The 26,836-nt window shown below is 35.7% G+C and overlaps 1 protein-coding gene across 14 annotated transcripts in view; it reads left to right on the forward strand.

Moving 5' to 3' along the window:
• RBMS3 (RNA binding motif single stranded interacting protein 3) overlaps window positions 1-26,836 on the forward strand; it is a 734,276-nt gene that overhangs the window by 72,200 nt on the left and 635,240 nt on the right. The gene's annotated exons all lie outside the window — the stretch shown is intronic.

Raw genomic sequence — 26,836 nt, forward strand, 5'->3', positions numbered from 1 at the left:
CAAAACTTGATTTACTGTGCCTTATACACTGTTTTCTGTTATTCACATTTCTGTCTCATTTCTCTTTGAACAAGGTACTCAAAGTTAAGGATCACTGGGAAAAAGTATATTTTGAAGTATGTGCGTAAGGATCACAGTACAAAAAGTAGCTAACTTAGGACTTACATCATAGAAACATGATGCTCAATTAGCTGTGTGATTGGGATATTGCCAAGTGGGTGAGGATTCATTCCCATAGTTTTAAAAAATATAGTCATCTTGAGACTTACTTTCTACCTCTACTTTGACCAACTGCATAGTCAGGTAAAAGTATATGTTAAAAATCTGTAAATTGTGATTTAATCAAACAGATTTTATTCACTGTATAAACCGTTCAGGCATTTGAGAAGGAATTGGAGAAGATCTTCCCAACCCCTTCTCACTGTAAAATTCTATGTGATTCTAAGTTTGTAAGATAAAGAAGATGTTGAAAAGCCAGCCAAGAATTTTCATTGGGCTAATTTACTGGTAGCAACATGGATTTACTGGCTTGTGTTAAAATGGAGACTGAAATTCTAATCAGATGGATGTTATATATTATATGTTTAAACTATTTAAAAAGTTAGGCTAATAGAAAAGAATTTTAGTGAAATTGGTTTTTTATATAGTTGCTATTCAGCAGGCAAACTATTCCTGAAATAGTGAAAAGTTTGTATCTGTATATATAACTGGATTCAGTAATATGTTTGCATCCATGTTTTTAATCTGAAGAAGAAATATATGTAAAAAAGAAAAGAACAGCAACCTAAGAGCATGCATGAGTCCAATAGAAGTTAGGATTTCTGGGTTGAGTGAGCTATCTTTTTGGAATGATTAATGAGCGGGTATGTGCATAAATGATTGGCACTGAGATTTGATTTTCTCTTGAGATATAGCCAATTATCTGAGAAAACCAAGTATTTTCTGTTTGTCTTTCATTTTGCTATTAATAATGTCACTAAATCTAAACAAACCACTTTACTAGACAAAGAAGAACAATGCAGTTTAAAATATTAAATGTTTTAGTTTGAGTGAATAATTTTAGGAACTTTCAAAAGGAACTTTGCTATGTGGAAAAGTATTTTACTTATCTAATTAATATCTAATAGCTTCTCTTAAGTAGGTGGTTATTATTTCCCCCCTTATTTTTGAGTGTTTCTTTTATGAAATACCAAATCATAGAACAATTCTTCTCGTTTCAAAGATAGATGAAAAGCTTCCCCCTGCTGGAGTACCACTTAGATCTTGGCAGAAATGATGGTGAACTGCAGCACCAAGGAAAGCTGGTTCTAACCCACTGCCCCTCAGAAACATCTCTTTGTATAATGGTACCCTCACAAAACAAAAAATCAATTAAAGTGGCATACATTTAACTTCCCTGCTGCCTTTGATCCTGAGGTCACAGCTTGTAAGCAGTGAGGCCAGGATTTGAACAGAAACCATGTACTCCATTCTCCACTTTGCTATACTATATAGTGAATGGGCCATGCACAGGTCTGGTTGACTCCCTTGTGCACGTTCTTTACCTCCAGTGATGCACTGCCTCAGCATAGCACTGCAAACCTAAGAAGTAGTATTTGCATTTCCTAGATGAGGAAATGGGGAGTGTGCAGTTTAGGTACTTTCCTAAGATCATACCATCTCTAGAAGGCAAAGTTGAGATTTGAACCTAAACATTATACCTATTGCCCGTCTATTGCCTGACTGATCCCAGAGATAGGAAATCATAGTATCCTTCCTTCCTTCCTCCCACCCTCCCTCCCTCCCTTATATTGAAGCAAAGAAATAGAACCTCCTCATATTTGTGTAGAGAAAGAAGCCTTTTTCTTATCATTTTTCTGTATCCATTATTTTTGGAGCCATGCTGTAGGACAGGTGCTGTGCTGAACAATTTTGTATACTATCATATTACAATGTGGTCTATAGAGTTTTATCACATAATAGCTCTAGCTTTTCTCCTGGAAAGTATAACAGACACCATCTCTTCTTCCAAAAACTTATATTTTTCTAAACTAAACAAGGACAAAGATTCTTCTGCTCACCCGTTTGAAGCTTCTTTTGGGAACTGTCTGGTAGAGAGCAAGTTCCCAATCTTAGGTAACTATTTTTAGTTTCATAAGGACTCTTGTGTCTATAAATGGTATTCCCTTTGTTGAGGCTAATGTCTTAAATGTAGTTCAAAATCAATTAGTTATTATATGCAACAAGGTACCCATTAGGAAGGAAACTTTTCTCTTTTGTGCATGCTTACCGGTATGTGGTATTTAAATTAATGGGTAAGGAAATAAGACAGTAGTTTAAGTCAACAATTTTCAGGTACATGTTTACCTTTGTCTTTTCCCAAAAAGGATCATTTAAAATGTTCAACATGTAATCAAAGAGGAAATTAATAAAATAATCTTGTAATTTCTCCATAAAGGACTCATCCACAAAAGACAGAATACAGACACCTCTAGTCCCACAGATTTCCCTGCAGAAACTTCAAATCCAACAAGATGTCTGTTCACAAAAGGCATACAATTCTTACTTATCAATTGTCAAATTTCAACCATCCTGCAAACATAACTTAGCCAACTGTAATAACAGAAATATTGTCTTGTTAAGGACCCTGAAGTTAAATTACTGCTGCACTATTTTCTTTCAAGACCAACTTGTTAGTGATGGTGGAAGTGAGCTATTGACTGGTGCCTTCTCATTCATCTAGACTTCCTTTATTATTTTAAATGATCTCATGAGCTAGGGGGCAGCAGTTTGTATTCTTTGTTCAATGAATTCTACCTGACAGTCTTGTCTATAATTTTCCTTGTGAAAGAAACAGAAAGACTAAGAATGAATAACTTGTCTCTTGAAAACTCATGGTTTTATATACTGTCACAGAAATGCCATAGATTTAATTTTTTTTGTCTGAGGAATATTTAATAATGGGAAGTCCTACATTTTAACAGTTTTGGAGGGCAAGGAGTAATGGCTAAATCAGGATATTCTTTTCTCTCACTTTTTCTTTCTCAGTCTTTCTTGCTTTCTTCCGTGCTTTCCCGTAGGCTTTGATTTCCCTCATTGCTTTTATGGGGATTCCTCTGGAAGACATAAAATGCCTTTCTCCGTAGGAAACCCTTTCATAGGAGACAGCTCTTTCCATCTGTACATTTTACTTGACTTGCTTTTAGTTTTTTCATTTGAATTTAAAGAACACCATGTCCTAAACCAGCTTACTAGGTATCTTTCTGAAAATGCGTCTTATCAGGTCTATGTGTGGGTCTGATGTTTTCAAGGCCAGGCTCACAATCCATGGACAGAGGAGACCATTAAGGAAACAGGTTTGATTGAAGTCCTGACACACGGGTTGACAGCATAATTAAAATGATTAATTTGGAGTAAGAGAAAGGTTTCGAACTAATTAGAGAAATGGTTTGGTCGTACCCCCAGACTGTTCATGTGGCCAGGGAAAGCCAACTTTTTGATAATAGAGAAGGTTAAAGTGAAGACCTATGTTAGAACTGTGTCCTTCTTTTATTGAGGGGGTACAGCAAAGTTAAAAACTAACAACCTGTTTTTATACTTGTGGATTTCAGTGAGCCTAAGTCTCTTATCCAAGCAAGGTTGCTGATTGGGTTTGGGGTGTAGCCATATTCAAGAAACAGATTAGCACCATACTCTAATAAAGAGAATATTTATTTGTACATGCTATAGTTGGCCCATAGTGCTAGAAATTAATTCTCAGTTCAAAGATCTACTTGTTTAACCAGTTGCGGCTGCTTCACAGGGAGTGCAAGTATACAGAAATGCCACCAGAAAACTTAATGCACAGTAAGAGCTCAACATTTTGCATGTGTTGATAAAGCCAAAGCAATGAAAGAGGAATGTGCAATCTTGCTTCTAGTTCATGCTTTTGTTTTGCTTACTATTTCTGATGTCTTGTGAGTTCTAGTGAAGGCAATTAACCAAATCTTATGGGTTCAGAACACCTGAACGTTAGCAGGGGCATATTTTCTGACTTCTTTGCCTACATAACTTAGTCAAAACTTTTTTTAACTTGTATAAAAGCTAATGTTTGATACTGTGAGGTTGGAACACAGTGCACACAGACAATATTACATAAAAGAACTCCTTTGGCCTGCAAACATAGTATCGCAATGGCTGTTAACAAACTTTCCAACTAAAAGTCATATGAAAAATAAGTTCTCACCAGATTTTATATTTTCCTTCTGTGTGTGCTCTGTAAAAGCCTGGTGGTGGGAATTTCAGTTAATGCCTTCAGCTAAATGAAAAAGTTTCACCAAGAATTCTGGGAATTCTTTTGGTACGCAGAAGGAAATATGAGGACTCTGGAGGCTGATGAGAGGTGAAAAATGGGGAAGTCATAAACATCATGCCAATTCCTGCAATTTATTTAATTTTCTTTTCAAAATAAGATCTGGAATTGTTTAAGAAAAAAAAAAGTGTGTCAATTTAACTTTCTCACACTTTCAAGTTTAAAGTGAATCAGTGTTCTCCAAGTGATACATGGATATGTTTAGGTAAGTGCACCATTTCTAGTTCTATAATTTTTAAAGATATTTAACATGCAGGACGCCAATTAAAAGTGATAGGGATAAGGGTGGTTTAGGGATGTGTTTGTTTTAATTTAATTTATGAAATGAAACACACTGCCAATCTGATTCTTATAGTATATTCAAGATTATTTTGTATGTTCTTGATAATTAAAATTATTATCTACAGTGGGTGGTTGCCTGTGTGTGTTTATAATGGAACAAATTATAGTCTCTTGGGAAGAATGGCATTTTGATGAATCACAGGAAATAGTAAATTATGTGGATTCCACATAGTTCCCCAGATTATGTCAAAGATTTTACCCTTGAAATTTATAAACCAAGGTCCTAAGCAAGTGTGGATGGAATTAAAATTCAAGTTTGGGTTACTTTGGGAGGAGTACAGGGTGGGGACAGAATTAAATTTTGTTTATTTCTCTGAGCCTCACCCGTTGTGACAGCCAACCTTAAGAAGGAGAAAATGCATGCTTGTCCTTTTACACTAAACATTTCTAGCAATGTAAATTATATTAAATATTTCTAGCAACGTCAAGCACTGAAGCATTCAAGTTGATACTGGCCTTAAAAAAGCTTAGGTTGGTGATCATAATAATGACCTATTGAAAATATTTCAGGAGAAAACATAACTGCACTGAATAAGGTTGGCTATATAGATGTAGTGGTAATGAAGTAAACAACAACAAATGAGTTTTTCCAGGTTTGTGCAGACTTGCAACACACTGAGTTTCAGGATCTCTTTATGAATAAAATTGGAGTACTTGTTTTTTTCCTCAATATTCTGTTTTCCTCTTGTTTGAAGTCTCTTGGCTGCCTTGTCAATTAAGCTAATTAAGGCTGAAAATAATTCCCCAAAGGGGATATTGAACTAAAACATTTCAGGCAAAATCATTTCTAAGACTTTTAATCTAGTCAGGAAATATTAATAATATGCAAGTGGGGGGGGGTGCATAAAAGGAATGCAATAAAATGCTACATTGTTCATGGTGCATATAGTCAGACAAAACACTGCATTTACTGTCTCCAGAAAATGGAAGTTAATTTATGCAGTTCATCAACAGGCTTCATTATACTGCCACATATTTGTGGTAGACTTTAGGCCATGGGAAGTTTTCACTCTTGACTCAATTCCTTAAAAAAAAGTCAAATCAAAGCACTCTTAATTTTAAAAGAAGGTGCAATACGATAATGGAAATATGCTAAGTTGAGTTGCAATTGGCAAAAAAAGAAAAAAAATCTTAAACTCTCTGAGCCCCATTTTCCTCATTAAGTGAGGCCGCAAGGATCCGTAATCCACTTTAAGTGGCAGATAGAGGCTTAATTCAGAAATTAGAATGTGCAGTTCCTATCCAATACTCAATCTTTAATAAAAATGCATTTTTATCTCCAGATCAGCTCTGCTATAGAATGAACACTTGAGAGGAGGGAGGGGAGTGTGTTCTTTCTTTTGCACCCCTCCCCCTGCCCCCACTACTGTAGCTGCACAGTAGTACAGGTTCTCATTTCTGACCCTGCTCCTGTCAAATTGAGAGGGAGGGAGGAGTGGTGAGGAAGGCAGGGAAATTCTTACTTGACTACAGTCTTAATATGTCTTTGCAGTTGCTGATCCTGTCTCTTTTCTTTCTTGGAAACTTTCTTAGGCTCTTCAGAGGCCTCTAATGTGAATGTTTGAAGGCACTTCTGTGACACTAATGATATACTTTTCTCCAGCTGTCTGCTCCCCCTTAGCTATCTAGATAACCACTTGGCAAATTCTCTCTCTAGAATGTCTTTATATAGCCTTCTAGTGGTTCTCCTGGACAGGGGGCATGAAAGTTACAACCTGGCCTTTCTCAGCCTCTCTCTCCTCATTCTTTAACCCATATCCTCTCCATGGAAGCACTCATACATCCTTGACCTCGACACATTCTGAGGGTATAAGCTAATACATCCACACCCTTTCACTTTGTCCCCAAAGTTGCTAACCAGCTGCTCACTTTGTTCTCTGTATTTATTTCCTGATTAGGAGTCAATCATAGTTTGTCATGCCCTATTAACTCAGGGAGGCACACTAAGCTCTTAAGGGGACCCTTTGAAGCTTCTCTCTCATGACTTGGGTTGAGGGGGAAGCACAGAACAACTTTCTCCAGAAAGATCTCTTGCCGTTTTTTAGACTTCAATGTAGATTTAGGGCCATCTAACCAGCTCTCTGTCACCCTATTCTTACAGTTTGCAAATTCTGTTGTGTGGTACGCCTTATAACTTTCTTTGCTATCTACTATTTTACCTTAGTACCTTAGTTAAAGAATCTAGTTTAATTTACTGTTACACATATATGATTTAATATCTTATAATAGCCTTCAGAATTTCTTCTTATTTTACTGTTTCCTTTTGCAAATCTGACCAGTGAATCTTTATTTCTTTATATGATTCTAGCTGTTCATTTTGAACATTTTAGAAAGTAAATATATTTTAATTGCCCTTACAGATTTGTGGCTGAGAATTAAGGGACAGATGCTGCCATTAATTGACACTTCAGTTATTTGTTTTCTTTTTGTAAATTGAATAATCAATTTAGTTAGGGTGGGTTCATTTTAGAGATCATCAGTTTATTTACAAATGGTTCTGGGTCTGGATTCATGTGCATGGAACACAAATTCCATAGATAAAAATGTAATTAATTTACTACCTCAAAAGTGAATGAAAACTTAATTTAATCTTAAAGTGTCTTCATTCAACAAAATTGCACTGAGCATCTTATATGTACAAAGAAGTATAGTAGATGGAATTGAGATCCTTTCTTCATGGAAAAAAGCTTAAAATCTGCTCTAAGACATGGTGTTTGTTTCATATAAACCTCAATCTGCGTCACAAATTTGGGATGATTTAGTTTCTTTTGGATGGTAATTGATTATTTGGAAAAATTATTTTAAAAATAACATTAAGTATCTTTTGTTTTTAATATTAAGGCATATAAAAAGCAACAAACAAATGTCCTATAAGACCCTGTCCTAATGAGGCTCTTTTTTGTCTGAAAACTTCAAACAAAATAAAACAAATGCAAAATATATGTGCATAGTAAGAAAATTGTAATAATGCGGAAAGCTATGAAAGGGAAAGTGTATCTGGCATACATTATGTATATTTCCCCCAATTTGTTTCCTGCATTTTGATTTTGGTTAGGATATTTTACCACAGAGAAGTGTTAAATATTTATGTTGTCAAATCTAACTTTTTTTTTCTTTTGAGCCTTTTTGATTTTGATTCCTACTTCAAATAGCACTCCCATGAGAGAGTAATTTAAAAATGTAGTTTAAATGTAATTTAAAAATTCAGTCAACTGCATCTATAGTCACAATACTAATTATTGAATAATTCCTCTTTTTACACTGATCTGAAATTTAGTTTAGTTTTTTTTTGTTATTGTTTTTTTTAAATGTATTGATAGTATTCACATACCATACAATTATCCAAAGATCCAAAGTGCACAATCAATTGCCCACGGTACCATCATACAGCTGTGCATCCATCGCCACAGTTATTTTTTTTCCAATTTTTAGAGCATTTTCATTACTCCAGAAAAGAAATAAAGACCAGAAAGAAAACTCAGTTCCTCTCCTAACCCTAACCACCCCCTCCATTATTGACTCATAGGATTGTTATAGTACATTTGTTACTGTTGATGAAAGAATGTTAAGATACTGTTAACTGTAGTACATAGTTTACAATAGGTATGACTTTTCCCCATATACCCCTCTATTATTAGCTCCTACTTATAGTGTCATACATTTGTTCTAGTTCATGAAGGAGATTTCTAATATTTGTACAGTTAATCATGGACATTGTCCACCACAAGATTCACTGTTTTATACATTCCCATCCTTTAAACTCCAGCTTTCCTGCTGGTGAAATATGTGACTCTAAGCTTCCCCTTTCCACCACATTCACACACTATTCAGTACTGTTAGCTATTCTCACAATAACATGCTACCATCACCTCCATCCACTTCTTTTTTTTTTTTATTTTTTTTTTATTTTTTTTAATCTTCATTTTATTGAGATATATTCACATACCACGCAGTCATACAAAACAAATCGTACTTTCGATTGTTTACAGTACCATTACATAGTGGTACATTCATCACCCAAATCAATCCCTGACACCTTCATTAGCACACACACAAAAATAACAAGAATAATAATTAGAGTGAAAAAGAGCAATTGAAGTAAAAAAAGAACACTGGGTACCTTTGTTTGTTTCCTTCCCCTATTTTTCTACTCATCCATCCATAAACTAGACAAAGTGGAGTGTGGTCCTTATGAATTTCCCAATCCCATTGTCACCCCTCATAAGCTACATTTTTATACAACTGTCTTCGAGATTCATGGGTTCTGGGTTGCAGTTTGATAGTTTCAGGTATACACCACCAGCTACCCCAATTCTTTAGAACCTAAAAAGGGTTGTCTAAAGTGTGCATAAGAGTGCCCACCAGAGTGACCTCTCGGCTCCTTTTGGAATCTCTCTGCCACTGAAGCTTATTTCATTTCCTTTCACATCCCCCTTTTGGTCAAGAAGATGTTCTCCGTCCCACGATGCCAGGTCTACATTCCTCCCCGGGAGTCATATTCCACGTTGCCAGGGAGATTCACTCCCCTGGGTGTCTGATCCCACGTAGAGGGGAGGGCAGTGATTTCACCTTTCAAGTTGGCTTAGCTAGAGAGACAGGGCCACATCTGAGCAACAAAGAGGCATTCGGGAGGAGGCTCTTAGGCACAACCATAGGGAGGCCTAGCCTCTCCTTTGCAGCAACCGTCTTCCCAAGGGTAAAACCTGTGGTAGAGGGCTCAACCCATCAAACCACCAGTCCCCTATGTCTGTGGTCATGTTAGCAACCATCCTCCATCCACTTCTAAACACAGGTTCAACCTCATTGAACATTCTGCTCTTAATAAGCACTGCTCCCCATTCATTCTTTAGCCTTGTTCTATGTCCTGTTAACTTATATTCCATGTCTATATGTTTATATATTATAATTGGTTCATATCAGTGAGACCCTGCAATATTTGTCCTTACGTGTCTGACTCATTTCACTCAATGTAGTGCCCTCAAGATTTCTTCATCAACCCGTTTTTTTTTTAAGATGGTTTTGTTCATCCACCATACTTTCCATCCTAAGTAAACAATCAGTGGTTCCCTGTATAGTTAAATATTTATATATTCACCACTATCACCACTATCTATATAAGGACATCTCCGTTTCTTCCACAAAGAAGGAGGAACAGTCAAAGAAGTTAGACAAAAAAAAAAAAAAAAGAAAAAAAGAAAAAGAAAAGAAAAGAAAAAGAAAAAGAAAGAAAGAAAGAAAGAAAAAACATGACAGCTGAAAAGCAATGAAAGGAAAGATAGAATTAAACTAAAGTAGAATAAAAGAAGCAGACAACATCACCAATGCCAAGAGTCCCATCCCCCTCCCTTATGACTCCCTCTTATCAGCATTTAGCTTTGATATATTGCCTTTGTTACATTAAAGGAAGCATAATACAAAGTTTCTGTTAATAAACAGAATACTACCCTATTTTTAACACCTTGCAAAGTGGACATTCATTTGTTCTCCCTCATGTAAAAACATATTTGTACATTTTATCACAATTGTTGAACATGCTAGGTTTCACTGAGTTATTCAGTCCCAGTCTTTATCTTTCCTCTTTCCTTATGCTGTCCCACATGCTCCTAACCTTCCTCTTTCAACCATGCACAGTCATCTTTTTACAGTGTACTTGCATTGCTTTGCTATCATCACCCAAAATTGTGTTCCAAACCTCTCACTCCTGTCTTTTCCTTTCTGTCTGTAGTGCTCCCTTTGGTATTTCCTATAGAGCAGGTATCTTGTATACAAATTCTCTCATTGTCTGTTTGTCAGAGAATATTTTAAGCTCTCCCTCATATCTGAAGGACAGTTTTGCAGGATATAGGGTTCTTGGTTGACATTTTTTTCTCTTTCAGTATCTTGAATATATCACCCCACTTCCTTCTTGCCTCCATGGTTTCTACTGAGAAATCCACACTAGTCTTATCAAGCTTCCTTTGTTTGTGATGGATCGCTTTTCTCTTGCTGCTTTTAGGATTCTCTCTTTGTCTTTGATGCTTGATACGCTGATTATTAAGTGTCTTGGCGTAGGCCTATTCAGATCTGTTCTGTTTGGGGTACACTGCGCTTCTTGGGTCCATAATCTTATGTCTTTCATAAGAGATGGGAAATTTTCATTGAATATTTCCTCTATTGTTGCTTCTGCCCCTTTTCCCTTCTCTTCTCCTACGTATGTACATTCATGCGTTTCATGTTGCCATTCAGTTCCCTGAGACGTCCTCATATTTTTCCATTCTTTTCTCTATCTGTTCTTTTGTGTGTAGGATTTCAGGTGTCTTGTTCTCCAGTTCCTGAGTGTTTTCTTCTGCCTCTTGAGATCTGCTGTTGTATGTCTCTTGTTTTTCATCTCTGGTTGTGCCTTTCATTTCCATAAAAACTTTCAATTTCTGCCATATGTTTGCCCAGTGTTTTCTTTATAGTTTTCATCTCTTTTGTTATATCTTCCCTGAACTAATTGATTTGGTTTTTGATTTGATTTAGCATATCTCTGAAAATCTTTAATAGATTGTTTCATTAAAGTGAAAAAATATCTGAACTGTATCTTGATTGAGGTGTAAGTTTGTTCCTTTGACTGGGCCATTTTTTCATTTTTCCTGGTATAGATTGTAGTTTTCTATTGTCTAGGCATCTGTTTTCCTTGGTTACACCAGATTTTCCTAGACCATTACAGATTCAGGTCTCAGAATGGGGTTTTATTCAGGGTGTATCTTAGAAGAATGACAGACTTTCCTGTGATGTCTCTAGTCACTGTGCTTTTCCTAACCTGCCTGGCAGGTGGCACCTGTCAGCCTGTTGCTCCCAACTGGTATAAGGAGGTGTGGCCTCTTCAGTTTCTGTTTTGGCTGTTTTCTCCCAGGCTCTGGGGTCTGGTAATGAAGGGAAAGCTGGGCCCCACCTCCTTACTTTTAGGGAAGATACACACCCTAGGGAGTTATTGTCTGCATTTGAATTGTCTCTCTGGCTCTGTTATCTGCATCCTTGTCTGGGTCAGAGCACTGAGAACTGAAAATGGCTGAGGCTTTCTCCTCTGAGCCCCTCAGTTTGAGAAAGAGGAAAAGGGTTAGAAAGCCCCCTTTTAGAGCTGGTACACAGCCCCCTAGTTTCACTCATTGGCCAGAGGTAACACCTGATCTTCTGGGCTCCCCATCCTGGGACAGATGAGTCCTCTGGTTCTTTAAGGTCAGTCATAACTAAAAGCCTCTATCTGCTTGTTGGGGGGTTGTAGCTTGTATTCAGCAGTCCACATTTGTTAATTAAAACCCCAGTTGGAGCTCAGCTGAGCTACAGTTGCTTTCTGGGAGAGTGCTGCTGATTTCTACCATAGCAAGGTTTTGCAGCAAAGCCTGCCATGGGGGAGGGGCCTCCCAGCACAGGTCCACAGCTTTACCTTACAGATTCTGTGCTGCAATCTCAGGCATTCCTCCCAATCCAGGTTGGTGTATGAAGTGTGAACAGTCATGGCTGTCCCGTAGCAGTTATTCCACATTATTTACTAGTTGTTCCTGGTTTATTAGTTGTTCCAGGGGACTGACTAAATTCCACTCCTCTCTCTGCTGGCATCTTGCCCCTCTACCTGAAATTTAGTTTTATTATAAACGTAATCCCCATATATTTTGGATGTATTTCTGAATTCTTCTATTAAGTTTCATTCACTATAGAACTATTTTTCTTCAGCAAAAACAAGTTTTTGTAATTAAAAGTTTATAATGAATTATAAAATCTGTTAAGACCAGTCTCCCTTTTTTAATGTTCACTTTCAAAAATTTTCTGCAAGTTCCTATGACTATTTTTTGAAACAAATATTTTGCCCATTTCCACAAACATATACACACTATTTTGTGGATATTATAATTAGAAATATGTTGTATTTGTATTCTGACTGAACAATTTGATGCCTTTATACTATCATGTCTTCTTATTCTAGTTCATTGTATATCTATTCATTCACTAAAATATTCTTTGTTACGTAGAATTTTAAATTTTATTCATGTGGGTTATATAAATTCCTTTTATATTTTTATGTAGTATTTTATATTTTTGCTTAGTATTAACAATTGGTTTATCTCCCACATTATGTTTTCTGTATTTCAATGATAATTTCATATGTCAATCCTTACAGAATTATCTTAGTTTTCCTAATACATTTTTCATGTGATATTCTTGGGTTTCTTTGAAACATAATAACAGCATCTAAAGTTAAATGATAATTATGTCTCCAGCTATCTTATATTTATAACTCTTTTGGCTTTCTCTCATCTGATTGCATTATCTAGTACCTCCAGAACAGTATAAAATTATAGCACATTCTTGTCATGTCCTTGACAGTAATGGGAATAATTCTTATATTTCCTCATGATGGTGGCTTTTGACTTTCTGTACACACACACATACACAAATAGATAATTCTATTATTAGAAGTTATCTTAGTATTGATATGGGATGTGAATTCTGTGCCTTACTGCTATAAACTAGGGAGTGTTGATTCATAGAAACATTTGTTTCTTAAATAGCCATTAGCCATTTTCTTTACTTGATTGCAGCTGGACATTTTTGTTGTTCTTTTACTTACTTATAATTAGGTTCCTGGGAGGGAAGATTTTGAAATCATGTTTCATTTTGCCATCTGAAACCAGAAATCCTGTTGGGAATGTTTTAATTATTCATCATGGAATCTCTGTATATCAGATGTGTTTTTCACTTGATGGTTTTGCTAATGGGATTCTGATACTCATAACTTAAGAAACCAAAACCAGACAATGTTTTAAAACCAGTAATTAATTATTGCTTGGAAGTGCCTACCACCAAATATGTGGCCTTCTAAGGGCAAAACTATAAACTAGAAAAAAGGGATCAACACATATATTAATACATATGCAGTTTGATGTTAGCAAAGCTTCACCAATTAACACATGAAGAATTATTTTAGGTATGAACCAAAAGACCTTTAGAAGTAGGTTCATTCTTCATCTGTGGACTCTACAACATTTGATATCATATCACTGACATTGATTAGTATTAGATACTGATTCTTTGTTGTCAATGCTAGTCTCTGGTAGAAGTGAGAGGGAGATTCATTTGTTTGTTTGTTTATTTTGCTTATTTCCATTTCTGACTTTAGTTTAATGGTTGGTGTTTTTATGAAATACTCTTTAAAATTGCTCTTATGATTTATTTATTAATCACTGACATTTTTCTAGTTTTTAAAATGTGTTTTTCCAAACTCTAAAATTAGGACATACAACATATATTTGAACATTTGCTTGCTCATGTGTGTGCTCTCTCTTGCTCTCTGTTTTTGTGCATATATGGATACATGCATGTATGTATGTGTTTACATGTGGATATATGTTTATATCCACAAGTATTTTATGCCTGCCATTATCCATGGTACGATAAAATTTTGTTCATTTATGATGTGAAATATGGCTCTCAGGGAAACACATCCTTGATTCACATGATCACATCATCTCTCTCTCTCTCTCTCCCTATACACACACACACACACACACACACACACACACACACACACACACAATGTGTCACAATGTGTACATAACATGTTGAGTTTTCAGGAACTTCCATGGAGTTAAAATGAGAGGAGACAAATAATACTACTACTGAACAGTATCAGGCTGTGCAAACCTGATGTGTTCGTTTCCAACATTAGGGACACCTGGCAGAGCGGATGCTGGTCCAGAGGAAGTCCTCTTTCTCAGATGGTGCTTACTTAGGTAATGCCAGTGTTGCCCCATTTCACTTTCCCTTGGTGGCCATGTTTCCCCACTGCTTACAGCACTCACTCTCTGTCAGACTATGTTCTAAGAACTTCACCTGATTTACCTCGCTTAATTCTTCCAAAATCTTATGAGATGGATACTGTCTATCAGTTCCATTTGCAGATGGGAAACTGAGGCACAGAGCATTTAAATACTTTATACATTGACACAACTGGTAAGTGCAAATCAGGATTTGAACCACACAGTTTTGTTCTAGAGACCATACCCTTATCCACTACAGCACTGTCTCATCCTTCATGCTGGGTTGCAGTTGCTCATTTAATGACATGGACTCCTCAGCTAGACTGCATGTTTTCTGAACAAGGGCTATGCTGATCTTTTTGACCTTTCTATTCTCAGTGTCATCACAGTGCCTGGCGTGTAACATCGGATAAACAACTATTTTTTTTTAATTGATTGAATTAAAGTAAAATTTTATCCCTATAGTTCCCCTTTTACTATACCCTCCAATCAACAGCCTTGATAATAAACTTTGAAAAGATGAGGTTTGGTTAAAGGAAGGTCATAGAGAAAAACAACCCTACGTTTCCTTATCGTATACCTCATCTGGCCTACTGCTTATTTGGCATTAGTGCATTTTAGAATTTTATGACAAATGGCCATTCTTGATATCTTGGAGCTTCCTAATGCACTAATCAGTCTTTTAGCCAAAGAAAGTGACTTGTGGGAATATAGGAACAGTTAAAAAGGGATGTTTGAGGGTGGGTAAAAAATCCAGTCATTTTCTGAAGGCATTTTATTTAGGAAATGTGTTTGCATATTTTTCACATCCTAGGAAAAAACATACTATCCGTTACAACAACATTTAGTCTTCCGAAATACCAAATACTCCACAGTGTGCTCCTTTGTTTCTGAAAGCAAAGGAAAAAGCATTGGATGTACTACAATTCTTTTATTTTGTTTAAAGAAGAAATCATAATGGAAATTACGTTGAAGAATAATTTATATTAAAAAAACCCAAATCTTAAGTGTACAGTTCAATGATTTTTGATAAAGCTATCCACCCATGTACCCATGACCCCAGTTAAGACAGAGAACAGATCTATCCCTCTAGAAACCTCCCACAATCCCCCTATCAGTCAATGGCCCACACTCTACCCTTCAGCAACCACCAATTTGATTTCTATTGTGATAATTTAATTATGCCTGTTCTAGAACTTCATGATTGCAGTTCTTTTTAGTAACTTTTGTACGGTCCATTTAGTTGGCTTTGTGGTAGGTACGTCAGCCAGAGAAAAGTGCTGATAAAGCATAACCAGTGGACGTTGAATTCACAAGTACTGTCTGTTCCAGTTTGCTAATACTGCCATTATGCAAATTCCAGAAATGGATTGGCTTTTATAAGGGGGTTTATTTGGTTACAAAGTTACCATTCTAAGGCCATAAAAGTGTCTAAACTAAGGCATCAATAAGATGATACCTTCACTGAAGGATGGCCAATGGTGTCTGGAAAACCTGTTAGCTGGGAAGGCACGTGGCTGGCGTCTGCTGATCCCAGGTTGTGTTCCAGCTCCTCTCTCAGCTCCTGTGCCCTCTTGGTTCTTTCTCCCAGGACATTTCTCTCTAGGCACCTGGAGGTCCTGTCTTAGCATATCCTGGGGCAAACTGAACTTCATCTCTGTGCTAAACATCCTTCTGTCTGCATCTGCAAGCATGTCTAAGCATCAGAGTCAACTGACATCTGGGCCTGTGTGGCTCTTTTAAGTAGTCCAGTGAACTAATGAAGACCTACCTTGAATGGGCAGTGCCAAATCTCCATGGAAACATTCAATCAAGAGGCCACACCCTAATCAAAAAGATTAATCAATCTGCCCCCACAAGATTGCATTAAAGAATATGGCTTTTTCTGGGTGACGTATATATACAAATTGGCACAGTGTCGAACACAGACATTTAAAATTGCTTCAAGATTATTCCTGGGAAACACATCTTATGCTAACTGTTTTTTCACCCCAGTTTCATTTTCCTTTCTATTGTATGAATACTGTGTGGTATAATTTCTCAATAAAGTAGTGATGGGAAAATAATTTTATTCTACGTTTTGTTGTCCTAGTGGCAAATTCTGTGGTACCCAACTGGCAAGTAATTAGATCTTCATAATCCCTTAAGAGAATATTTTCTGAAGGCATTTTATTAGGCCAACAAACCTGCTGGGGAAGTGAGAGTATCTTTCAGTTTCAGAGAGCTTGATTAACCTCCATTCACTTCTCAAGACTAGTCAAATGTGATCTTAGTAACTTTCATTTTTTTGAATAAGAATTTGTGATTTTCCTGACTGTTCTTGTTGAGTATGCATATGAAAATAGCATGGCTACTATAATTGTTAAAGGAGTCAGTTTTTTCAAGGACCATTACAAAGTAGGTAATTTGCACATATTCATGTGATTGGTCTGAAGTTTATTTGGTGAATGATATTTACTGTGAAAGATACATGCTTTTGTTAGCGACTGTGTGCAGGTGTTTAGATACCTAACACCTTACAGTGTGCTCACAAAAGGCCTTATTTTTTCCCTTGTAAATTGGCTGTTAACAATAGCCTTTATTGCACTGAGTTGCTGAGGAAACCAAATGAGATAATGCTTTCAAGAAATGTTAGATGTTACTTGGTTTGGAAATGTATATGAAGGGCAGGTCTTACATGGGGTGTAGCTTTCTGAGTTCTTATACATGAGTGATTCCATGTAAGTATCCTGTTTAAGAGGAGGAAAAATAGTGGGTAGAATCATAAATTTTGCCTATATGGTTTCTTCCAAAATGCCACAGCTTGCTCTCTAGATTGAATGATATATAGTCTATCACACAAAGGGGATAAACTATTTTTAAGTGTAATTTTGACTATACTTGAGCTGTAACACTGACTTTAGAATATTCCCAGATAGGAGGAAATTCCACTGTATTTCAGTTCTTTAGCCCAGTAAGTGCAATCCCATTTGCGATGGCATTCTATAATCAATAATTTTCTGACATCTATGCAGAAATAAATATATAAATGGTTTCCTTGATTTTGAAATTTTGGGCCACATGTAAACTCCCACCCACCCTCCTCTCTCCTCTGCCCTTAAGTCTGGCCTTACCTAGATGCAAGTCTGTTCTCAACATCTGATAATGGCTTTAGTGTCTAATTCTGATTTATGCCCTGACCTCAAGGCCTATTTTGTTGAACTTGGCCTCTTCTCATGCTTGGGTCTAAATCTGGGGAGTGTCTCATAATCCCTGAGGAGGTTTACTGTGTGAGAAGGAATGGGGCACAGTACATTTAATTTATGATACATTTGAGCAGAAATGAGACTGGAAAAGATTGTAAATGAACTGTTCCTTACTTGGTTTCCCTGCTTTGATGACCGGCATCTTCACTGCAATAATCAGGAAGAGTTTAGCAAAACCTAATTACTATTTAATGTGATACCTACCAAGGCTTTCTAATGCAAGGCTTTTGAAATATCAAACATAAAAAGAATGATTCAAACATCAAAAGAATGATTGAGGCTGCACTATGTAGTTAAAATAGTTACACATTATTACAAAGTAAATCTAAGCTCAAAATAAAAGCAACAATGAGAAATATGTTTGCCATCAAATGGATACAAACTTAAAATATATGTCATCCAATGTGGGCAAAGATTGATTGAAATGGTTACTCACATATATTATTAAGTCTGAATCAGGCAAACTTTTTGAAGTACTATTTGGAATCATCTGTGAAAATTCAAAATTCATATACCTTGGTTCAGCATTTCCACCTGTAGGAGTTATGTGCAAATGTGCAAAATGATGTCTGTACAGAGATGTCCATTGAAGACATGTTGGAACCCACTTAAATGTCCAAAATGTAGAGAGCAAGGGGTGGTTAAATGTGGTAAAGCAACATACATCGAAAGTGAAAAATTTCAGACATAGTATTAACCGAAAACAACAGCAACAACTGCAAAACAATGCCTATAGAATGAACACATTGTATAAAAAAGTAGCTTTATGGGTAAATGTCCATAAATGTTCACAATTGCATAGAAACATGGGCAGTAACCTGGAGAATGGGATTGGGGAAAGGGTGATCAAGTGTAGAAGGACAAACATTGAGGGACCTACTTGTTGTGCACCCGTTATATTTTATAACTAAGTAGAGCATTTGAGGAGTATTACTGTAAATGCAATACATTCCACCTAGAGTTTCACTTCCGGAGCAAAATATGAGTGAGTATTTGGTGAAAGCAGCTCAAATGCTTTAATTTGAGCCAGATGGCCAAAATTGGCTTCATTTCTGAGGAATGTAAGGTAGCTAACTGCAATACAGCATAGATAGTATCAGTCTTGAGTATTTCTCAAATACCTTATGTTTTTCCATCTATAAAAAGATGCTGTAGAAACAGCCATGACAGTCTTTCAGGAATAGCCCAATCTCTGCATCCTTATCAGATGCATAGATGTGTGTCTCCTGGCGAGAGACTCATGCTGTGAAAGTCATTAGAATAATAAATTAAGCTTCTCTGTATACAGGCTTTTTAACTTCAGGTGCATATTCTTTTTATGCTTTGTTCCATTTTCCTGTAGTTTGAAGTATTGGAATTGTCAACCTATTCCTTCCTCCAAAGCTTTACCTGCATAATGAGTTCAAGGAGTCACTGGTGCCTAAAATAATTTGTGGAGTTTGGATTGCAATAGCTCTACACAGTGCTTCTTTTTCTCAATTTCTAAGAGTTCAGTGAAAAGATAGAACCTAATTAATGAAAATAGACTTCTCAAGGGTTAAAATGGAACAACACATAAAATAATTCTTGGTATTTTGTTTTAAATTCTGGGGCCATCTTCAATTAATATCAATATCAAGACCATCCAATTGCACTTATTTATATGTATGGAAATTATCACGATAAATATCAGTTTTCAAACAGAGATTTTGGAAAAGGCCTTGGGCTTTTGGAATTGGAAATTTCCATAAATGGAGCAATATTTGTGGAGAAGTCTTCAGAAAGCCCTATACTACATTTAAATTTAGCATTAGGCTTTGCTTTTAAAAATAAGGATATTAAAATGATTTAGGAAAGGTATGTATTATATTTGTTCTTTTCAAATTTTTGAGAAATTGGCATTCAATTAAGGAAATTTAGTATAATCACCTATTTTTCCAACATCCAAATATTATCAGGATGAATTATTTCTCCCCACTGTATCAAAGAGGAAAATGAAACAATACTTTCTTATAATTGATTGAATCTTGATCTTCAAAAATAATTCTAAGCTAAAATTGTTCAAAAATAATATTACACTTAAATGCAATGAATGTAAAACAGCAAGGTGTAGTATTTTTTGCATTAAATCTCTTTATATGTTCTTTCCTTCTAGGTCATACTTTTAGAAGAGAGGTCCTTTCTTGCATGTACCTAAAACCTATATATGTATGGCATTCCTTTCTTTCTCTTGAGAATGCCGTGTCTATTGCCATGTGCTTCTATTATAAACTTTCTCCTCTACTTCTGGTTTTTAAATGCATGTGACTGTATGCTGTATTTCCTCTGTCCTTAACTGGTAAAGAAAATCAACTTAATTTTAGCTGCTAATTTTCCCACTTGTCTTCCTGTTTTATTTATAAACTTCTTCAAACCATTCATTTCCATAGACTTTCGGCCAATCTTGAACCTTTGTAACATGAGATAGTTCTCACCAGTTTACTGATTACTGTCTGGGAACCTCACATTTGACTTAAGTGAGTTTATTCATTTGTTACTTTTTGATTGGAAATAAGAACAGATTATAATTTTAAGAGAAAAATATGAAATAAGAGTCAAATCAACTTTCAGCTTTGAGAATATTTCATGCTGTATTACTCATATACATTTGGGGCAGGTAAAGAAATCTCTGGTGGAAATTGTGTAAAAATTATATTTCTGGAGAGTCGTCAGCATGCTTATAAAAGTTGATATATTCTATTTTATGAATAGGCTTAGCTATGTAAATTTGAAGAAAAATGGATATTCATCCCAGCATTAATTGATAGAAATAGCTTTATCTAATTCTAATAATATGTAAGCATTCAGTTATTCTACATCTATATGAGGAAATAACACATTGCCACTAAATTATATGTCCAAGAAGAATATTTAATGTTCTGAAAAATGATTGAGATACTTTAAGAAATAAATATACAATGCATATGTGTATGTGTGAAAGAGAGAGATACAGAGACACAGAGAGGAGATAAGACAGCAGTCATTTAAGTTGATATATAAGGAAATGTGCCAGCATAATAACAGTGGTAAAATCACAAATAATTTATTTTTCTTTTATAAAATTCTGTCGATTCCAATTTTTCTATTATCACATGTATTATCTTTATAATCAAGAAAACATAATACTTGCTATTTAATTCACCAAGTGAAAAAGCATAGAAAAAGTGAAAGGATATATATTTTTAAAAACTTGGTCATATTTGCTTGATGGGAATATAATTGCTTTTTGTTTCTTTCTGACTTCCTGCATTTTCCATTTTTTCCTGTAAATAACATATATTACTCTTAGAATGAAATATGAAGGGTTTTTTTTTAAGAGAAAGCAAAATATTCACAACTTAATCAAATACTTGGATGCAATTAGAAAACTGAAAGATAATCTCTACAAGTAGATTATAACTAATCAGGAAGGACAATAGTGCACTTTATTATATTATGCTTTCTTCCTCTGTTCTAAGTGAATAAAGGAAAAGAAATATTGAGGATGATATGTTCAAATGTCCATAAAACAATAATCAAGATTTCCATTTTGATGGAAATAAGAGAATCATTGCTGCATCTTTCTGTTAGACCCCTTTGCACATGGAACTCATTCATACTGTAACTCGTTCTTCACACTTCGTATTTGTCAGAGAATGGCAAAATGTATCTTCGTTTACAGATTTGAGATACTTATTTGGCTATCAGTTTAGTTAACTTTTAATCAAAATAGATAAGTTTCAGCCTGAACTAGTATGCAATTAGAAGTTAGAAATGAGTCTAACATTGCCAGATTTGATGAAAAAGACCACGAAGGTCTACATACCAATGTGTGTTGTAGATCTGATACAGCTCCGTGGACTAGAAAATCCTATTGGTACTTGGCTTGATCACCTGGAAGGATGGAACTGTCAGCATTGAGATGGGGAGCTTGGAAAACCATTATCAGTGGGGTGTCATCACCGGAAAGCAGAACCGGTTGATCTATATTCACTGGAGTTTGCTTTGGGAAGCAAATTCATTACCACTTTATTACCAAAGTGTAGTACTTCCCCTGGAATAATAATACTTATTGAATGAATTAATAAATGCTTCAATCTGAGCTATCTTCCACATCACTTTCAAAAAATGTAAGTTCAGCATGCACTGTTCAAAAAAGAGCTTCATTTTTGGTTTAGGTAGAGCAGAGAAAAAATTCTTACAGGAACTCATTTAGATTTCTTAAATCTGTGACAATCCCACTATTTATTATTGTTGTTGTTGTTTTGTTTTCTTGTGAATCTTTACAGTAGTCAGAAGAAAATTCCTTAAGACACTATTCTAATTTCTTTGAAACAGAATTCACACATATACAAAGACTAGTTGAGAGGGTCAGAAAAGGAGAAATAAAGAAAATTAAGTTGGATCAATTGAGGGAACTTTAAAGTTTTCTTTCAGCTCGTTTTGGTGATAGTTGGGGTAACACCAAGGAAGGAGGAAATATAGGGGTGACTAGTGGAAACAATGCTTTAGACTTCAGAGATAAGTGACAAGAATGAGAGAAAAATATGGGAAGTGGTGTGGAATGGAGAAAAGGACTTGGAAATGAATGTAGTGGAAATTCTTTCTGTCCAGAAAAGAAGTTAACAAAGTGGTGACAGTGAGCACTTTTAAAGGTATCCATTAGTTCATACTCTCCAATTATAACCCTCGTTTTCTAGAGATAAGTTTTCTCAATAAAGAAGCAACTCTTTGTGAAATTTCAATGCCCAACCTCCAAGTCTTTGGCATAATTAATCTGAAGATACAACATAGACAACAGCTTTTCTTTCAGGTGTCATTTCCTTGAAGTCTAAAATTATGTCCTTCTAACAAATAGCCCAGAGAAATGGCCTTGTTGTTTTCATTCTATACATTCAGAGTAGATGGACAGATAAACCTTATGGCAGTTGGTTCTGGAAAGTCTTTTTAATTGATTTGTCTAAAGACTTAACCTGAGAAGCCAAGTTGTCTACTATTTTTCCTCTATTCTCTTTCTGATCATATTTTTTTCAAGAGTGGGCAAGCAGATTGACCCCATCTTTGCTTTCAGTGAGATCTTGTTGAGCTTTTGAAGTAGTTTGAGGTATAGTTATAATTGATGTTGCATCTCATGACTTAAAATAAAATTTACAAGAATATTTTGCAAATGTTCTTCCTTTGGGCAACCATTTCCACATTGGACAACCTGTTTTATAGTGACTGTCTCCTATTAGATGTGTTGCTTTTGATGATCTGTTAAACTTTTAATTTCTGTATTTTGGTTTTCTTTTGGACTCAACTATAGCATGCCCCTTGGGTTTTAGTAGTTGGCTCTTAAGGCGTATTCATACCAGATCCTTTCTATTGGTTAGTAGTGACATAATCCTGACTCTTCCACTTATGAGACTCCCAGATTCAGAGTGTATAATAAATCACGAAGAAAGACTAACTAAAAGCTTCTTTTAGTTCTATTATTAAATCACCAGGGATGCCTGGACCCTGCATCTAGATGTGCTGTAATTTATACTATTAGTGTGGATTGTTTTGGTTTTATAAAAATAATAAATGACACAGTGAATAGCATTTGGCCAGAAGCATGCAAGAAACAATCTATAGTATATAGATTTCTTCAATGGCATTTAAAAGACCTTGATTAGAATTCAGTCTGGGCTGGAGTGATGAGAATGCTGTTTACTGACGGCTATTTGAAGTCGTCCTACGTGGCAGAGGCTAGAGGGATTCACAAAATAGAAACGTTTTTTTTTGTTTTGTTTTTTTTACCTCCATTGGTTGCATCCAGCTGTCAGGAGGAGCTGACATTTTAAAAGAGAGGTATAAAAATGTCTGAATGTCATGATTGCTGATGCCATTTTGTGTTTTGGTTTGTTCATTATTTTTGTTTGCTCAGAGCTCCAGCGATGAGGCTAGTCAGCTTTACTACAATACTGTGTCTTTATGTTTCCTGTGAAAATGCTGCAAATCTTGTGCATGAGGTAGAAAGTATCTTTTCTGACATGCCTGTTTACCCATGACTGTGTTCCTGTTAACCAAACCAAGAATCATTTCAACATACTTAGCATTCTGGGATTGGTAGGGTTTTCTTGAATTGGGAGTGTTGTGGATAGACAGGTTTAAGGTACTGAGTGTACATAGTTCATCTTTGAAATGGAAACAGAGATATTTGACTGGTTTTGCCAGTGGTTCAGGGCAGTCCCTGGTGTTGAAAAAGCAAACACGTATACTTGATGGGCCACGCAAATTTATTTACCAGGATCAAATATAAATATCTCTCTGTGAAAGTATGTTGGAAACACATGCATACCTTGAGTGAGCAAACATGTGGTCACTGCCCCCAGGGAACTGAGAGACAACATACACAAATAAGCAGAGTAATACACGATGGTGATGCTATTAGCTGTTTGCGCAAATGTGTGTGAGTGTATTTGAGGGTGTATGTTTGAGTGTGTGTTCATGTGAGTGTTATGCTAAAGGGAGGCAGATGTGCAAATAGTTTTGTCATGGTGGATTCGAGAAAGGCTATACATTTGATCTAGATCTTGTAGGAGTGGGCCAGAGTGAAGATGGAAATGATACTGTAGAGGAGATAGAAAGTTAAACCAGCAACCCTTACTGAAATCCAGAGATTGGAGAACTAGGCAGTGTTTTGATCAGTCTCATGTACCAAAAGGTCCTTTTATCCCATATTCTTATCACCTTTAAGGTATTTCCCCATTAATCTACTCATTAATTCATTGAATGTTTTTAAAGTAACAAGCTGGTATCAATGTTCTGTTTGGTGCAAAGGAGTCAAACATAGCTATTCAATCATAAAATGATAAATATAACCGAAAATCACACAGTAAAACCAAACAAAAAACAAACACAGAAGCACATATAAGCTTCCAGTCATTATCAGTAATATGCTAATATGAATGTGCTATACAGTTAAGTTTGAAAAATTTAGAAAACCAGTTATTTCTTTTTGAGAGAAAATATTAAATATGTTGTTTAAAAAAAGAATGGTAATAATTTTTATTTCTTTTTTCAATAAACCAGCTAAAGTCTTATTTTCTCCTTCTGCTGGGTAAGACAATATCTAGTGAATAACTAAACAGGAATATTTCAGAAATTAAGTTGGAAACTATTGTATGAAAAAAAGATTAAAATGACTTTGTTGGGAGCCAAAAATCCCAATGTCTCCATGAACGGATAAGCAATTTAAAAATTTCCACTTGATTATTTTAATTGCATTGTTTTTCAAGTATTGGATTTCTGTTTCTCACTCTCAGTTTTACTGTTGTTCCTCTAATAATAAATGACTCTGGGAAACCAACCACATTTTTCTCCTGCAATGGGAAAAGAGAAACCATTAATTGAGATGTCCACTCTGCCTGGAATTGCTATTGCAAAAAAAGGAAAGAGATTTGTCTTCAAGTTTACCCATCTATAAAATGGAAATTATAATAGAACTTACTTCATAGCCTTATTGTGATGTTTCTTTTAATAAGAAAAAAATATATATATACGTAGTTCTTAGAACAGTGCCTGGAATATATTAAGTGCTCAATTATGTTAGCTCTCTCTATTTTGTATGTCTGCTTTAGTGATTTTAAATATAAATTATTAAAAATAGAAGGAAATAGTTTGACATTGATACTTGCATCTTTACATTATAACTTTATCTGTATACTTAATTCTATAAAGAATCACTTTCTGGATTAGGGTGTGGGGTTTTAACACTAGAGCTCCTATCTGGAGGTCACATACGTGAGGTGGTGATGTCATTGTCCCTCTGTATATTGATCTTGAATTCCATCTGTCAGTCTGCTTCCAGAATGTGCTGACCATGTTCAAGCCAATGAATTCTAAGCACTGTTAAGCACTGTTACTCCGAGTAGACCCAGCTTCTGAAACTAGGCAAAAAAGAAAAAAAAAAAAGGATAATGTTGGTTCGTGCCAAGTATTTTTTCCTCCCCTCAAAAAAATTTTGGCTTCCCAATAATACCAGCTGGGTGTTCTCCCTAACCTCCTGCCTGCACATATGTGATGAATAATTGTGATTTAGCCGAAGAAAGTGACTGGATATGGAACAAATTGAAGCAATTAACTAAAAGATGTAACGGGGAAACAAGAGTCAGACTTGGCCCCAAGACCTTGTGGGAAGGAAACCCTTGGTGTTGGTTGAAGAAATGGTAATGATCACTTTCCTTGTTTGCAGACTGTTATCAGTGGTTAAGTTCCTTGTGATTTGCACTAGAGACTGGGAAGGAATGCTAACATATGAAACCAAGCAAAGAAGTGGCAAGTAATTGAGCCTTGAGGGATCCCTTTGGAAAGCGTCTTGTCATTTAGAGGAATGCACTTTTGGTATTCATCTAGCTGGTTTCTGAGTGCCTATTTGCGGGAAATGAAATTCTAGGCTTTGCTGTTTGGAAAGGGTGAGATGGGGTAGAGATAGTATTCTCAAAAGTAATCAAAGCCTTTTTAGCATTAAAGATGACTGTGGAATGTTAGGAACTGGAGGCACAATGGTGCAAACGAAACGGTGTATTAGTATCCTGCCTAGTGCATATGGAAGCCTTAAAAATTTGGCTAATGGGTGAGTGGTCAGCATTAGACACAATGCCCTGGGGCAAAGAAACCCAGAATTTTATATATGTTTGTTGGGGAAGAGGTTTTATGGCAGGGGACGGGATGGGACATGGGAGCTTAGGAATATAGCAGAGGTCAGCAAGAACAGGATACCAAAATTGTAAAAGTTGGTCATCCACAACCTAGTTTAACAACCCCTCAGTAAATATGAGCTGATTTATAATAAGAATACATCTGTTAAGTTTTCTAAGGTATCAGTGGTGTGCTACAGATAGCTCATACTTGCTAGTGAGAGGTGAATATTTTATTTTCCAGTAATTTTGCAAGCTGGTTTTGAAACACAGCCATTATTAAAAATTACATTAAAAACTTATAATTAAATAAATTATATAAAAAAGAACAAAGAATAACTGCTCATTGTTTATAATCATTTTACTGTATTTCACTGTTGTCTATGATCTTGAGGTTGTTTATATGTGTTGTATCTGCATGATAGAAATACTCCACATAAAGATACTTTATGTACATGTGTGTGTGCACATTATGTACAT

The sequence above is a fragment of the Choloepus didactylus genome, chromosome 1 (genome assembly GCF_015220235.1).
Source record: "Choloepus didactylus isolate mChoDid1 chromosome 1, mChoDid1.pri, whole genome shotgun sequence".
NCBI classification, from domain to species: domain Eukaryota; kingdom Metazoa; phylum Chordata; class Mammalia; order Pilosa; family Megalonychidae; genus Choloepus; species Choloepus didactylus.